At 36.5% G+C, this 15,249-nt stretch overlaps 1 protein-coding gene across 1 annotated transcript in view; it reads left to right on the top strand.

The window, feature by feature from the left end:
* The window catches only part of MEGF9 (multiple EGF like domains 9), a 109,871-nt gene that overhangs the window by 17,473 nt on the left and 77,149 nt on the right, over window positions 1-15,249 (top strand). The window lies entirely within an intron of this gene.

Here is a 15,249-nt window from a genome sequence, read left to right on the forward strand (position 1 = left end):
ACAGTAGCAATATCTGTCTGGGGATGGGGAAACACCTCTTATCAACAGGGTGCCTGAATGAAACGTAATTGTACACCTAACCCTTAACTGTACCCCACAAAACCATAATAAAAAATATTGATTAAAAAAAAAAATACTAGGCTGTCAGAAGGAATGGCAGATGTCTACTACCTCTATTTGGCCACCTGACAAATTTATTTGCCCTTGAGAAATATCATCCACGTAGCCTTTTATTGTACCTTATACAGTCTAACATTATTGTATATATTTTTTGATTACTTATTTTTTAAGGACTCTTAAATATTACTTGTCTATATAACTAGCTCCTCTACTTGTATACCTTTTTCTCAAGTAGCTTATAGTCTCATCAATGTTTGCACTCCCTGACATCTACTTAGGATAGTAAATACTTAATAAATGGTTGAACTGTATTGACTCATAAATCCTCCCCACCCACCACTACCACTAAAGGCAGGGGTTTTTTTTTTGGTCTTTGCATCTCTCTTTTTTTTTTTTAACCATATGCGTCCAGGACCTAGATTAATTCTTAGCATATGGTAGGTCTTTAGTAAATATTTATTAAATAGGTGAATGCTCCCAAATAGTAAATTATTAATCTCTGGGAATGATACTGTCAGAAAGACCTTTGGATGCAAATGGGAAATTCAAAGCACTATATTATAATTACCAACTAGACTACAGTTAAAGGACAGAAACTGACTTATTCATCTTTGACTACCTCTTCCTCCTATCCAGAAACCTAAAGAGAAAAGCATAATTTGGAATTCTTTCCTAGACCTACCACAATAGTCACTAGCCACAAAAAAGGCCTGAAATAACATACCTGCTTGACATGAAACCATTTTTTGTTCCCTTTATTATATAATCAGCTATATTCTGAGATTGCATCTATTCTGGGAAGAAAATATTCTTGTATCTGCATTTTTTTTTTTGAGTTGGAGTCTCACTCGGTCGCCCAGACTAGAGTGCAGTGGCCGCTCCCGGCCACCACAGCCTCGCCTGCTGGGCTCCGGTGATCCTTCCGCCTCAGCCTTCCGAGTAGTCGGAATGACAGGCATGCGCTACCACGCCCGGCTGATTTTTTTGATTTATTGTAGAGATGAGGTCTCGCTGCCCAGGCAGGTCTCCAACCCACGGGCTCAGGCAATCCACTCACCTCAGCCTCCCAAAGGCGCGGGATTACAGGCTGAGCCACCGAGCCCGGCGTATCTGCATTTTTAAAAGTATTAAAGCCTAAAGCAATAACATCCCACTTTGAAGAAATGGAGGCTCATAATTATGGTATGATTTGTATAAAGGCAGTGGAACAGCAGAGATGTACTGGAGATAAGAGTTCTGTGGCTTTAAGGTTTCCATTTTGGTGGGAACAAAAGCACAATTAAGTCGCAGAAAGAGAACTTTTGTTCACATTAACTTAATTATTATTATTGGTGGCTTTCATCTCTGGAGCAAGACTACCTAGATTTGAATTCTTTTTTCTACCACTTACTATATGACCTTGGGTTGTGCCTTAGTTTCCTCATCTAGAAAATGAGCATAATAGTACAGTTAGTGTCTAACTCACAGGGCTATTACAAGGATTAAACAACGTGTAAAACATTTAGAATTTCTGGAATAAACCGGCCTTTTAAATGTTAGCTGTTCTTTTTGTTATCATATTTTGAAAACCTAGTCCTTCTAACTTTCTACTTTTTAACCTGAAAGTACAAAACATACCTTCACATATTACTCTGTCCATTTTCATTTTGCCTTTTTTTTTTTTTTTTTAGCAATTTTGTGCAGTGAATTGGTTTCCAGAGAAGATGACTTGAAGAAGACTTGGAGTCAGATGCATAAACCTATCTATTAGCCAGGATGTTGTTTGAGTGCAGAACTAAGGGTCATGTAGCCAGTGTAAAAGGTAAAACACAAGTTGGTCAGCAAGTCAATAGTAAATAATGGTATTGAGTTGCCACAAAAACTTCACAACCCAGTAATGTTCTTTTGTGTGTATTAATTATTTATTAAAAAAATTTTTTTTGAGAAAGCAGGATTTATTGAGAGAACAGAAAAGCTCCCACAGTGGGAGGGGACCCAAAGGGGTTGCCCTGTATTAATTATTTTTAACTTGTGCATAAAACTTCTGAAAAATTCCAAATGGACTCCAGACATTTGCTGCAGAAGAAAAAAAGTTAAACTTGCTGTTTTACAGAATTATTTTTCTTAGCATATGGTCTTTCTTGTTAACAACAGAATGCCCGAGCCCAGCATGGTTGATAATCTTGTGTAATAGACCATTCATTTAGAAATATACACACTTAAAAATCAGTGATTAAGCCGGGCTCGGTGGCTCAGCCTGTAATCCCAGCACTTTGGGAGGCTGAAGTGAGTGGATTGCCTGAGCCTGCGGGTTCAAGACCCACCTGGGCAACTAGGCGAGACCTCATCTCTACAATAAATGAAAAAATTAGCCGGGTGTGGTAGCGCGCGCCTGTAGTTCCAGCTACTTGGAAGGCTGAGCGGAAGGATCGCCGGAGCCCAGCAGGTCAAGGCTGCAGTGGCCGGGAGCAGCCACTGCACTCCAGCCTGGGTGAGAGAGTGAGACTCCAACTCAGAAAAAAAAAAAATCAGTGATTAAATAGTCTTCAGGGGCTAAAACCACAAATAGCAGGATGCCGTTACTTTCTATTTCCTTATTGCTTAACCAGTCTGCAGTCTTCCTCTTTTTCTTCTTTTTTTTCTTTTGTTAACCAGACAAGATTTCAGATCCTCTTTACTCTTGATTTATTTTTTTCTCGCCATGCTCAAGTTAGTCTTTAACTGTACTTCACTACTTGACTTTGCTTTAACTTTTATTCAGGTAATAAGGGAAAAGGTATGCCTTTTGTCAGTGAGTTTACACTAGGCTTTCTGTGTTAACAAATAAAATTATTTTACATTGATCACATCTTTGTTAATCACTCACTATGCACCTATGGGCTAGGTAGATACAAGAGACAAATAAGACTTTCTTTCTGTCCTTGAGCACATAGTGGAGGATAACAGAAAATTAGGCTACAGAATGGTAAGTTCTATCATAGTGGTATGCACAGAGTACTACAGGAGGAAAGAGAGGACTCCTCATTTAGACTTTCAGGGGGTGAAGAACAACATCAGAGAAGGCTTTCTGGAGGAAATTTTCTCTGAGCAGAGTTTTGAGAACAAAGGAATTATCCAGGCGGTGTTGGTGGTGAGGGGCGGTTACTCTAGGAAAAGAGAGTAGCAGCATGTGAAAAAGTACACAGGTAAGAGAGCCCATGCATGGGGCCTGTTTAAGGAACTGAAGACCTGAGTGCTTCTAGTAGGGGAGGAAAGGATACATGAGAATAGAAAAGGGAATTATGAGGTCTGAGGCTGGAATGGCCAACAATTATCAAATCATGAGTGCTTTACATGTCATACTCAGAAATTTATTCTAAAAGTCATGAAGTATAAGCCAGGAAGTGACATGGTAAGACTTGTATTTGGAAAGATCAGTCTAGGACTACAGTGTACTTCTAAAAGTAAATGATCCCCAGCAAAGATAATTAGAGGCCACTGATTGTCTCTTCAAATCTTTTCCAGCATTAATTTTGGATTAAAGGGTTTGCATGCTAAGATAGCATAATAATAGAGTAGACATGAATTAGTTTTCTATCCTCTCTTATTAAGCAAACATTTGAAATCTATTTAGCTTGTTGGTGTAACACATAGACTTAGATGACTAAAATTAGAGACTTAACAAAGCTAGCAATTGGTGATGGACTTCTTGATGTATCAGGTGTTAGATTGAACAAACTCAAGTGCCTCTTGTGTGCCAAGTACTAGGCTAGGAACTGAGGAGAGAATGGTGGATGTCCTAGGCAATTGCAGTCTGGTGGAGAGACAGACTTATCCAAATGAAAATGCTCAAGGATACTTATGTTTTAAATTCTTTTATGTACATTTTCACTTTCCAGCCTTACCTTAAACCTACAATGTATGGATAAGAAAACCAAGGATGAGAGTATTTAACTTATTCAAGGTTATGTAATAATGAATGGTAAATAGCCACAATCAATATTCAAAGTACCTAACTCCATTTTTTTTCCTTTCCATTTTTTCTCCTACCATATTATACCACTTCTCCTGACAAGGCAATGCATTTATACATTAAGCCTGAAGTAATTTTCTTCCCCTCTTCTCTGAACTCTTTCCAGTGCTACTGAAACCTGTATTGTTATACCTTGAAGAATTGAGTCGTAGGTGGTTAAAATTGCAGGCTCTAATGTCACACTGTTTGGATTCAAGCCCCATCTCCATCACTTACTTCTCTGCCAGTCCACATCATAGAGCTGTGACTACTTATATGAGATAGATAATCTTGGTAAAGCTCTTAAAACAGTGAAAACACAGGGAAATAATTCAATAGATGGTAGTTTTAATTGTCATTGGAATAGCAACTCATCTATTTTTAAAACATTTAGGAAATTTTGATGAAGTGCATTTAAATTATCTAACTTTATTTAAATTATCTTAGTGAAGAGCTTTTGCCTGGCATGTATATTTGAAATCTGACTTCTTGTTTGGTGCATCACTTACCTGTGGCAAAGATGCCACAAACCAAAAAATTATTTTTGGGGGGGGAATTTTGAACATATACAAAAATTAAGAGTAGGGTAATGGCCTTCCTCTTACCTAGCACTTAGCTGAACTACCATCACCCATGGCTAATCCTGTTTCATCTACACTCCTATTAATTTATCTTGCTCTTGTATTATTTTGAAGTGAATGCCAGACATCTTATTATTTTATTCATGACTATTTCAAAACATAGTCTTGAAAGATAAGGTTTTTTCTATTATTTTTTAGCACACCTAAACAAAAAATTTAATAATTTCTTAATATCATCTAATATAGTCAGAAAAATAATTTCTTATGATTAGAGGAAACATGTTTTTATTTATTTACTTTTTAGCTAAATCTGGAGGCTTGATTTTAAGCATATACAAACATTAACAGAACAGAGTAATGACCTTTCTCATACCTCTCACTCACCTGGACAACCATCACCCATGTCCAGTCTTGCCTCATCTACACCCGCATCCATTTATCTTGCTAAAAGCTAAATCTAGAGACTTGATTGATCATTTGTTGAGAGAAGTAATGAAAATTGATGGGTTTTTATTGTTAAATACCTAGTATTTCTCAATTGAAGTTGAAAACTGGCAATATAAGGACTCTTTGAATTGTTGGGTAGAGTAGGGTACAGATTATTATCCAGTTTTTACATGTGAGGAAACTATGACTCAAAGAAATTATTTGTCAATGGCCTTATGAGCTGCAAACAACTTGTGTTGAAATTTGTCATTGAACTATGCTCATTCCACAAATATTTATTGAGTTCAAGAAACTTACGATTTATAGTTCTTTTAAAATGTTATGGCCCACGTTATTTTTTATAACAAGGACATTTTAATTTTTGCTCATATAGTTTCTTCTGTCTTTTGTTATGTTAGAATTTAAAGTACTTTCCTTGTCTTCTGTTCTATCCTCATTTTTAGCTGGTAGAGTGACTTTAGGACTAATATAGAGGAAATTTTGGTCTCTAGCAGAGGGTCAGTTGTAACTATGAAAACAACTCAGGCAAATGGTCTATTCATAGTGGAACTTTTCATTATAAAAAGTTCTTTTCAAATTCCAGGATATTGGTTGCTTGGTCACTGAAGAGTCTGTACTACCATTCATTAAAACCCCGGGTGTCTGAACAGACCTGGTTAGGAATATACTGTTCATTTTGAAAGAAGAAGAAAAAAAAAAGGGATAAAGAAGCTGCCTCAAGCATTGCATCACCAAAGCCAAACATTCGACATCTGACATATCATTGGTACAAAACATGAGTCTTTTAGAGTATACCCTAAAATACAAATATGAGGGGGACCCCCAAAAAGCCTGGAATATATTTATTAAAAATTGTTTATTTATTCTTACACGTTTAAACTTCAGTCACCTTCAAAGTACTCTCCATTTGATACAATACACCTATAGAGACACCTTTTCCACTGCTCAAAACAGTTTTTGAAGTTGTCAATTTTGATGCCTTTTAGTGCTCCTACCATGTTTTGTTTCACCTTTTCCACATCAGCAAAATGTTTCCCTTTGATAAAAAAAAGTTGCTTGGGGCGAGATCAGGTGAATAGGGAGGGTGGGGCATGGGGGTCATTGCTATTTTTGGTCAAAAACTGCTGAACATTCAGTACAGTGTGGGCAGGTGCTTTGTCATGGTGGAAGAATCAGTCACCTGTTTGCCAACACTGGGGACGTTTCTTCTGCAAATCGTGATGCAACCTTCTTAGAACTTCCAGATGAAAATTTTGGTTGACTGTTTGATCTGGAGGAACAAAGTCCAAGTATACTACAAGGAACCCGCCTTCCAAAAGATAATTCCAGGTTTTTTTGGATCCCTTCCTTGTAGTTTTCATTTCAAGTGTTGCCATCTTTGATTATAGCCACATATCTTTTAATGTACACACGCAGACTGACTCTAGAGGGCACTGATGAAAACTCATTGCTTTTCTGGTCTCTTTGGGTGAGTAAAATTGTTTTAATTTGTTAGGTCTGATGTTGTCAATAAAATACCCCCATGTACCTACCTTCTTTATTCCCAGTTTTTAATTTTTAAGCATTCTGACCTCAGAATTTCCTTAAAGTTTTGCATACTGTCCTCTCAAAAATTAGTAGAAATAATAATGCTGATAAAATACGACTTGATATTAGTTCAGTTATATATGTTTATTCCCCTGGGCTTTCTAACCAAGGGAACCCAGTGTGAACTCCGACTTTGGAAAATATCTGAATGGGCAGACCCATTTGCCACATTACCCTTATTATCTGTCTTTGTTTATTCAGCTGAAAAGTTGTACTTTTCTCATACACAGCCAGGTATAAATCTCAACATCTCTGAAGCTGTTAAAATGGGCACAAAAATTGTTTTGGGAAGAGAGAGGATGGAAATCACTATCAAATAATGACGTAATGTGCAAGTAAAGGTGCTCTCTTACTGAAGAGCATAATGACTGTAGATGGTCATTATGGCAACATTTTTATGGGTCTTCTATTAAGACTCTTCTTTTAAACTCTCTTCTATTGAGTCTTTTATTTTTTGTACAATTTTGCTACCTTCTGGCTAAGAGATATTATAGTTCATTGACACATATGATTTGTTTTTATTACAATAGAAAAAAAAACTCTAGGTTTTTAGGATAATAAACAAATTGTCTGGCACAGGTAATGATAAATTTCCTGTGGTTATAATAGCATGCATGTGATCTTGGCATTTATTTTTCTTGCTATCTTCATCTCTCAACCAGATTATTCTAGCAGGCTGCTAAAAGTCTTTTGCCTTCATTCTTTTCCAGTCCATTTTCACTGCAGCCAGAGTTATGTTTCTAAAATGTAGATCTGATCATATCATTCTCTCTTGTGTAAAATCCTTCCATGGCTTTCCAGTTGCTTTTAGGAAAACTCTTTACCTGTCACCACTTCTGCCTCCTAAATCTGTGCCCCAACCACAGTGCACTCTTTTCAGTTCTCTATAGTACCATATCAGACTTAAGACTGTAAGCTATATGAGGGCAGGGACCATGTCTGTCTTCCTCATTGTTGAATCTCCAACACCTAGTAATTATGGTCTCTATTTCTGATACAATAATAATTTGTCAGGTGATTGAATCAGTGAGCATATGCTTTGTCTATAATCTTTTCTTTGGCAATCTCAGAGAAGAATTATGCTTCTCTGTTCTTAGTATTTTTCTCTTCATCTTCTATTCATATTCAGCCATTCATACATTTATCAATAGAACATTGCTTTGAGCCTTTTTGGGGGGTCAGGGATTCACTCTGTTGCTCAGACTAGAGTGCAGTATCATAATCATGGCTCACCACAGCTTCCACTCCTGGACTCAAGCAATCCTCCTATCTCAGCCACCTTAGTAGCTGGGACTACAGGGACACTCCACCACTACTAGCTAATTTTTTTTTTCTTGTAGAGATGAGGTTTTGCTGTGTTGTGTAGGTTGGTCTTGAACTTCTGGGTTCAAACAATCCTCCCACCTCTGCCTCCCAAAGTGCTGGGATTACAGGCAGAGCCACCATGCCTGGTTGTTTTGAACCTGTTAAGCCTCTGTGCCTTGCTCAGAAGTACATGTAAAGAACGTGTAAAAGACAACCGCCTGCGTATTCTTACCATATGCTTTCTTTGCTCATCCTATCTGAAATTGCACTTCCACAACATACATGGAATCAATCCTCAGTCCCTTACCCCACCTCCCTTTCCTGTATTGCTTTTTTCCTTCTTAGCATTTAACTGCCTTCTAACAGACTAGATGTTTAACTTGTTTAAGTTACTTATTGTGTGAGTCTCCCTTCTAAGATGAAATGTCCATGAGGGCATGAATTTTGGTCTGTTTTGTTTACTGCTGCCTCCCTAGCACCTAAAATAATGTTTGGCATGAGGCAAGACTATATATATATATATATATATGCACTGGGTGAATGAGTACACCCATGCCCTTGGATGTATGTCTTTTTCTTTTCATCCTTTCGATGCACCTGATTCAGTACTGCTTCTAACACTGTGCTGTTTCTTTTATTTGTTTCATTTTTCGGACTTTACATTTAGTCGTATTTTGAGGCCATAACCTTGGCTACCCCAGGCAAAGATTCTGTTTTACATTTTGATTGACTCAGGTAACCATCTCTTCACTTAAATCTGACTTCCACATCTCCTAACCTGGTACATGAAGCCCGAAGAGAATCAGTGTGTATGGGTGTACATGCATGTGTATGTTTTGGGGAGGGAAGAAGATGCATTAAGAGATAAATAAAGTGTAAGTCATATTCTTTTAGAACCTAGACAGGACAAGTAGACAACTATGCCTACAGTACAGGGTTAGTATGATAATGTTTGCTTATGAGAAGTACTAACCAGTGGGGAGAAACTTATTTCTCACAAAAATTGCAAAATATAGCAAGCTTTCAGGAAAGTATAAAAGTAATATAGTAAACATCCCCTTTCAGCTTTATAACATCTGAATTTTCTCCCACATTTGCTTTAGATTTTTTTCATTTTAAAATATAATATGAAATATGATTAAAACCTTCAGATATTCTGCCTTTATCTCATTTTCTTCCTTTCCTACACAGATGTAAGCACTATTCTGAATCTGGTCCCATGCATTTAGAAATGTTCATGCACACACACACATACATAAATAATAGTGTTGTTTTCATGTTTCACATTTTGCGTAATGCTTTTTTTTCTCACTTTTTTTTTTTTTAAATCAGGGTCTCACTCTGTCATGTAGGCTGGAGTATAGTGGCATGATCATGACAATCATGACTCAGGGCTGCCTCAACCTCCTGGGCTCAGGCGATCCTTCCACCTCATCATCCCCAGAAGCTGGGACTATAGGCATTGTGCCACCACACCATGCCCAGCTAGTTTTTAAATTTTTTTGTAGAGATGAGGTTTCTCTGGTGTTGCCCAAACTGGTCTCGAACTGTTGGGCTCAAGCAATCCGTGTACCTTAGCCTCCTAAAGTACTGGCCTTAGAAGTGTCGTTACTCACCAGTTTTTAGAAATTTATCTATATTGTTTTATTTAACTCTGCTTTGTCTAAGTTGCTGTATAGTTTCCCACTATGTGAGCATTCCACAATGTATTCATTTTCTGATCATTTGAGCTGATTGCAGATTTTTTCTTTTTCAAATAATGCTGCAATGAACAACCTTGAATGTCTTTTTTTCCCACTGATTAAATTAATTTATTTATAATTGACCTTTTTTACAATATATTTTCCTTCTTAATTAAAAACTAAACCTTTTTAATGAATAAAAAAACTTTATAAAATAGTGTACCAGACTATTTACTTAACTAATTTTGGTGCTATGCTTAACTAGCAACAGAATAAAAACTAATAAGAAGAGTTTAGTTTATTCTTCTTTATCTACTCTTTTGCTTTTATCAGAAGATATGGGTTTGGTTCCTAACATTTAAACACTTTACAGTGAAATTAGTTGAATATAATGAAACACATCTTCTAAACATGTGGGAGAATTTCTCTAGGGCAATGCTTCTGAATTAATGTGTATATTCACCTGGGTATCTTGTTAAAATGCAGATTCTGATTCATTTGGTCTCAGATGGGCCTGAGGATCTATATTTTTCACAAGTTCTGAAATGATACACATCCATGGACACACTTGGAGTTGCTAGGCACTGCTAGGTCACTTAACATAGTGACCTCAAGGTTCATTCATGTTGTAGCATATGACAGGATTTCTTTCCTTTTTAAGGCTGAATAATAGTCCAATGTGTGTGTGTGTGTGTGTGTGTGTGTGTGTGTGTACACGCCACATTTTGTTTATCCATCCTCCCTCAGTGGAATTTGGGTTGCTTCCATTTCTTGGCTATTGTGAATGGTGCTGCTGTGAACATGGTTGTGTGAATATCTCTTCCAGGCTCTGCTTTCTATTCTTTGGGATATATATACAGAAGTAGGATTGCTGGATCCTGTGATAGTTCTATTTTGAATTTTTTTAGGAATTACCATACGTTTTTCATAGGTCGTACCATTTTACAATCCCACTAAGACTGTGGTGATAGCTTTTAGTGGTACTGAAAGTAGTGAGTGAGATGTGTGAAATTAGTAATAAAGTAAAATAACTGGCAAATCCTGCTAGTATGGAAGTAAATTTCACTTAACCAGAGTCTATTTCCTTAGATATTTTAGCTAACATTGCCTGCTTCTCCAAGGCTATTACTTGAGGAGTGGAGAAGGGAGCCGAATTATTATTATTATTTATATAGTATTGATCACTGGTCCCTGAGAGTATCTGAGATTGTTAAAATCTATAAGTGCCTTAGCAATGATTAAGGGAAATTTAAGGGTTGTGTTCTATATTCTTCTCTAAAGGACTGCACACAAGTATGATGTTGGTGTGAAACATTGTGATTAGCAAGTTAGGAGTATGCCAGGAGCAAAGAATGCAAGTCTTCAACATCCTGGTGCTTCTCAGTTCTCATCTTTTTGTTTTAATAGATGAAGCCTTCCATTCTGTGTTTTAGTGTTGTGACTTCCAGACATCTCAGTTTTCTTTTGCGGATCCTAGAGGACACGTGCCCGTGTGTCGGTGGTTAGATGGTTGAGTTCCACTGATGTGTGCAGGAGCAGGAGTGAGCAGTGTGGTTAGAGGAGGGTTTTCTTCTCTCTTGTGCCTTTCTTTCTGAATATGAAGTGTACCCAATGCTTAGTCATGATGATAAAGCAAAGAACTTCACAGCTTGCAGTGTGGAACAGTGTTTACATTGTGTAAGTGTTTGATAATAGTGAAGTGTGGCAGGAGAGTGGGAAGAATTTGTCAACAAGTTTTGAGGATTATGAGGATTAGATAGGGAACACCAAGTAAGATAGCCCCTTTCCATTTCCAAAAGAAAGAAGTTCTTTTTAAATGTCTTTTGGAATGATTCAAGGCTCAACTGTTTTACTTGTTTCTTGCCTCCAGATCTATTAAACTTCCAACACTGTAGACAACAGTAGACAGGTATAGTTTCTGCCTTGGACTGTTTATTTATTCAGAAAGCAAGCAGATTTAATTTCATTGTGTAATATACAAACAGATCCTAGTTACACTGTGCCAAGCCTATCTGTGTGTTTGAAGAAGCAATCTTTACTTGTCACCTTTTCCAAATTCAGATTCTCCTGGTCGATTGCTATAATGGTTTACTAATAAAAATTTTGCTGCAAGTTTCCCTTCTCTTATCTTTTTTCACACCGCTGTTGAAGATACTGCAATCCCAGATGGACTCCTGTGGCCATCTGAACTTTGGAAAAGTACTTAACTTCTCTGTGCCTCCATTTCTTTATTTTGTCCTCTCTATGATAAGGATTATAACTATTTTATAGGTTTCTTGTAAGTTTTTCTTCTCAGCTGGATTTTATTTTTTTATACATTTTTAATAAGTTAGTGCATGTAAAGTATATAAAACAGTGCCTGACATGTAATAAGTAAATAAAACAGTAATAGTAGATAGAGGCAATTATTATTGTCATTGCTGTTGCTATTTTTGTTTTTGTTTGTTTTTACTTCCAAAGTTTAACTCTGCCCATATCATTACTCTGGTCAAGAATTTTTCGTATTTCCTTTTTGCTTGGCAAACTTTTTTTTTGGTACATCAGAATGAATTTTGAAAGCTTGTAAAGATGCATATTTCTAAGTACCACCACCAGAGATTTCTATTCAGTAGGTTCCAGGATGGGACCCAGGAATCAGTATGTTATTGTGCTCCCTAGGTAATTTTTTTTTTTTTTTTTTTTTGAGTCGGAGTCTCACTCTGTCACCCAGGCTGGGATGCAGTGGCACACTCATGGCCACGCCAGCGTCGACTTGCTGGGCTCCGGCAATCCTTCTGTCTCAGCCTTCCAAGTAGCCAGGACTACAGGCGTGTGCTACCACACCCGGCTAATTTTTTATTTGTTGTAGAGATGAGGTCTCACCAAGTTGCCCGGCTGGTCTTGAACCCATGGGCTCAGGCAATCCACTTGCCTCAGCCTCACAAAGTGCTAGGATTACAGGCTGAGCCTTTGAGCCTGGCCTCCAGGTGATTTTGAGGCTGGTGATTTTGAGTGTTGGGACCTTCTTTGGAGAAACATTCCATAGAAGATCAAATGCAGACTCCTTAGACTAAAATTCAGGGCCCTCATTACCTTTCTAATATGTTTTTTCTCTTTTTGTTTTTCCCTGTCTTTGCTGCAACCATAGTAAGTAGATTTTCTCTTTACTCTTCCCCATATATCTCATGTATTTGCAAGATAGTATGTCATCATTTTATTATAAAATATATATTTATAAATAATTCACACACTACCCATTTAATAGTAAGTTAAAGGATTGGTTGGGGATGAATGTGCAACTGTAATATGTGGAACCAACCATTTTGAAAATTGGGAAACAATTCCTAGGTTACATCACTGGGTGCCTTAGGATAGCATTTTTATTTATTTTTACTATTTATTTATTTTTAGAAAGTAGGATTTATTAAGACAGAAAAGCTCCCATAGTAGGAGGGAACCTGAAAGAAGGTCACGCTTTATTTTTTTTTAGGATGGCATTTTAAAATTGACCTTTCCTTTTGCTCTCTTTGCACTCCTGTCCTCTGAACAAATTTTCCAGGCATTGCAATGAGCAAATAGTTCTAGCCTTTCAGTTGCTCAGCTGGCCTCTGTAAACAGAGATGCTAAAGCAAATCTATTCCCAACCTCAGAAACAATTGGCAATACTTGAAATTGAAGTTCTTTTCTTCTTGTGTTTTCTGTTATGTTGGCTATAAGATTACGGCATTAATGAAATTATTTAGGGTATTTTGAATGCATTAATAGACCTCTGATAATCCCCTTTAATCTTCAATTCTTGCAATCTGCAGTAACATCTAAGGATGCTGTTTTGCCAAAGAGTGCTTGTAATAAAAATGTCGGGCGGGGAGAAAGAGACCACTATCACTTTTTTTTTCTTTCTTTCTTTTCTTTTTTTTTTTTTTGCCTTGTCTCATCTAATTCTTAAAACATTCCTGTAAGTTAGTTATCATCCCAATTTTATGAAAAGTCTTTATAAAGAAGACATGAAATTTGAGATTACAGATCTCTATAAATGATGGTTTGAGATTTGCACTCAGGTCCCTTAACTTCATAGACTGATCTTTGTCTACTGTGGCCAGGAACCAGAGTTCAGGTTATTCAAATTCAATTCCTGTGTTTGTTCCCCTGCCCTCTACCTCTCTTTAAACTCAAGGATTCTATGATAATGCTGTAAATCAGAAAGCCCATATAAATTCAATAATAGTTACTAGGACAAAATAGCAACTCTATAGATAAATAGCAATTAAGAACAGTTACTCTTTCAAGCCTTATAGGCAGTACTTGGTTAATTCTTCCAGCACATTCTAAATGTGATAGTGGCCTGACAGAATAAAATGCACTCTCAAAAAATAAGCAATTAACTCTTATTAAGTGGCAAAATTAGTTTTTTTAAGGTCTTGAAAAATGCATGCAAATGGGAAAGTGGTGGCACAAAAAGATAAGTGTATTACTAGGTTCAAGTAGCAGTTTGACAATTTACCATAGTCCATATCCAGAACTCATGATCTTAAATTAGTATACTTATTTTAGAGAGATACTTGAAATACTAATTAGCAATATTATTTTGGTTATGAGAGTGTATTTAAATAAAATCAACAGATGACAAATATTAACTCATGAGGGCATGTCTGGCTTTGAACAATAAGCTAGGGCCCGCCAGCCAAAAACAAATGCCAGGTGTTCTATGTCACCAATTGAGAATTAATTTTGTAGCTTGAGCAGTTGCTTCTCCTTACCACACCATTTGGTAATATTTGATTTGATGTCACTTGCTTATAAAGAAAACATTAAAAAAAAAAAACCACAGTTGCATTTAATAGTACTAGCTGGGATTTCTTTTATTTCTTTCTTTTTTCCTTCCTTCTCTTCTTTCTTCTTTTTAAAGGAAGAAAGTTCTGTGAAATGAGGAAGGGCATTGGAGTAAGATAAACCTGGGTGTGAATGTTGTCTTAACCACTTATTGTAACTCTAGTCTTGGGCAAGTACTTAGCTTCTCTAGGTTTTCGTTTTTAAACTTGATCATGTAGTCTCTACTGTTACAAGATTGTTGTGAAGCTAAATATTCATACAAGAAATATGTCCAAAACAAGTTGGGACATTGTAGGTAATATTACATAGCAAGTATTTTTATTTTAATTAATAGTAATAAGGCTTACCTGGGGATTAAGATAAACAGTTGAGTGAAACAGTTTTCTCTGTTTTACTAACAAGCTGCTGTGGTGGAGGAAACCCAGTATTATGTCTATTGTTAGCCAGATAAAATATGACCTTTAATAGAAGACCTCACATCATGTGACTTAAAAATAGAAGTCTTAAAGAGAATCAAGGGGAAAATCATTGGAAATAATAAGAGTTCATCAAAATGACTGCATCCATATTCTCCCAAAATATATGTAAATAATTATTATTAACTGACACTAATTAGAAGATATAATGGAAAAAAATTTAACTACTACTGCCACCACCACCACTAATAATGAAAGGATTTGGAATAATCTCAACAAAATATGTGTTAAATTATAAAATTTCACTGAATGACATGAAAGAGGTCTAAATA

The sequence above is a fragment of the Carlito syrichta genome, unplaced genomic scaffold (genome assembly GCF_000164805.1).
Source record: "Carlito syrichta isolate Samal-C Ts95f unplaced genomic scaffold, Tarsius_syrichta-2.0.1 Scaffold82277, whole genome shotgun sequence".
NCBI lineage: Eukaryota > Metazoa > Chordata > Mammalia > Primates > Tarsiidae > Carlito > Carlito syrichta.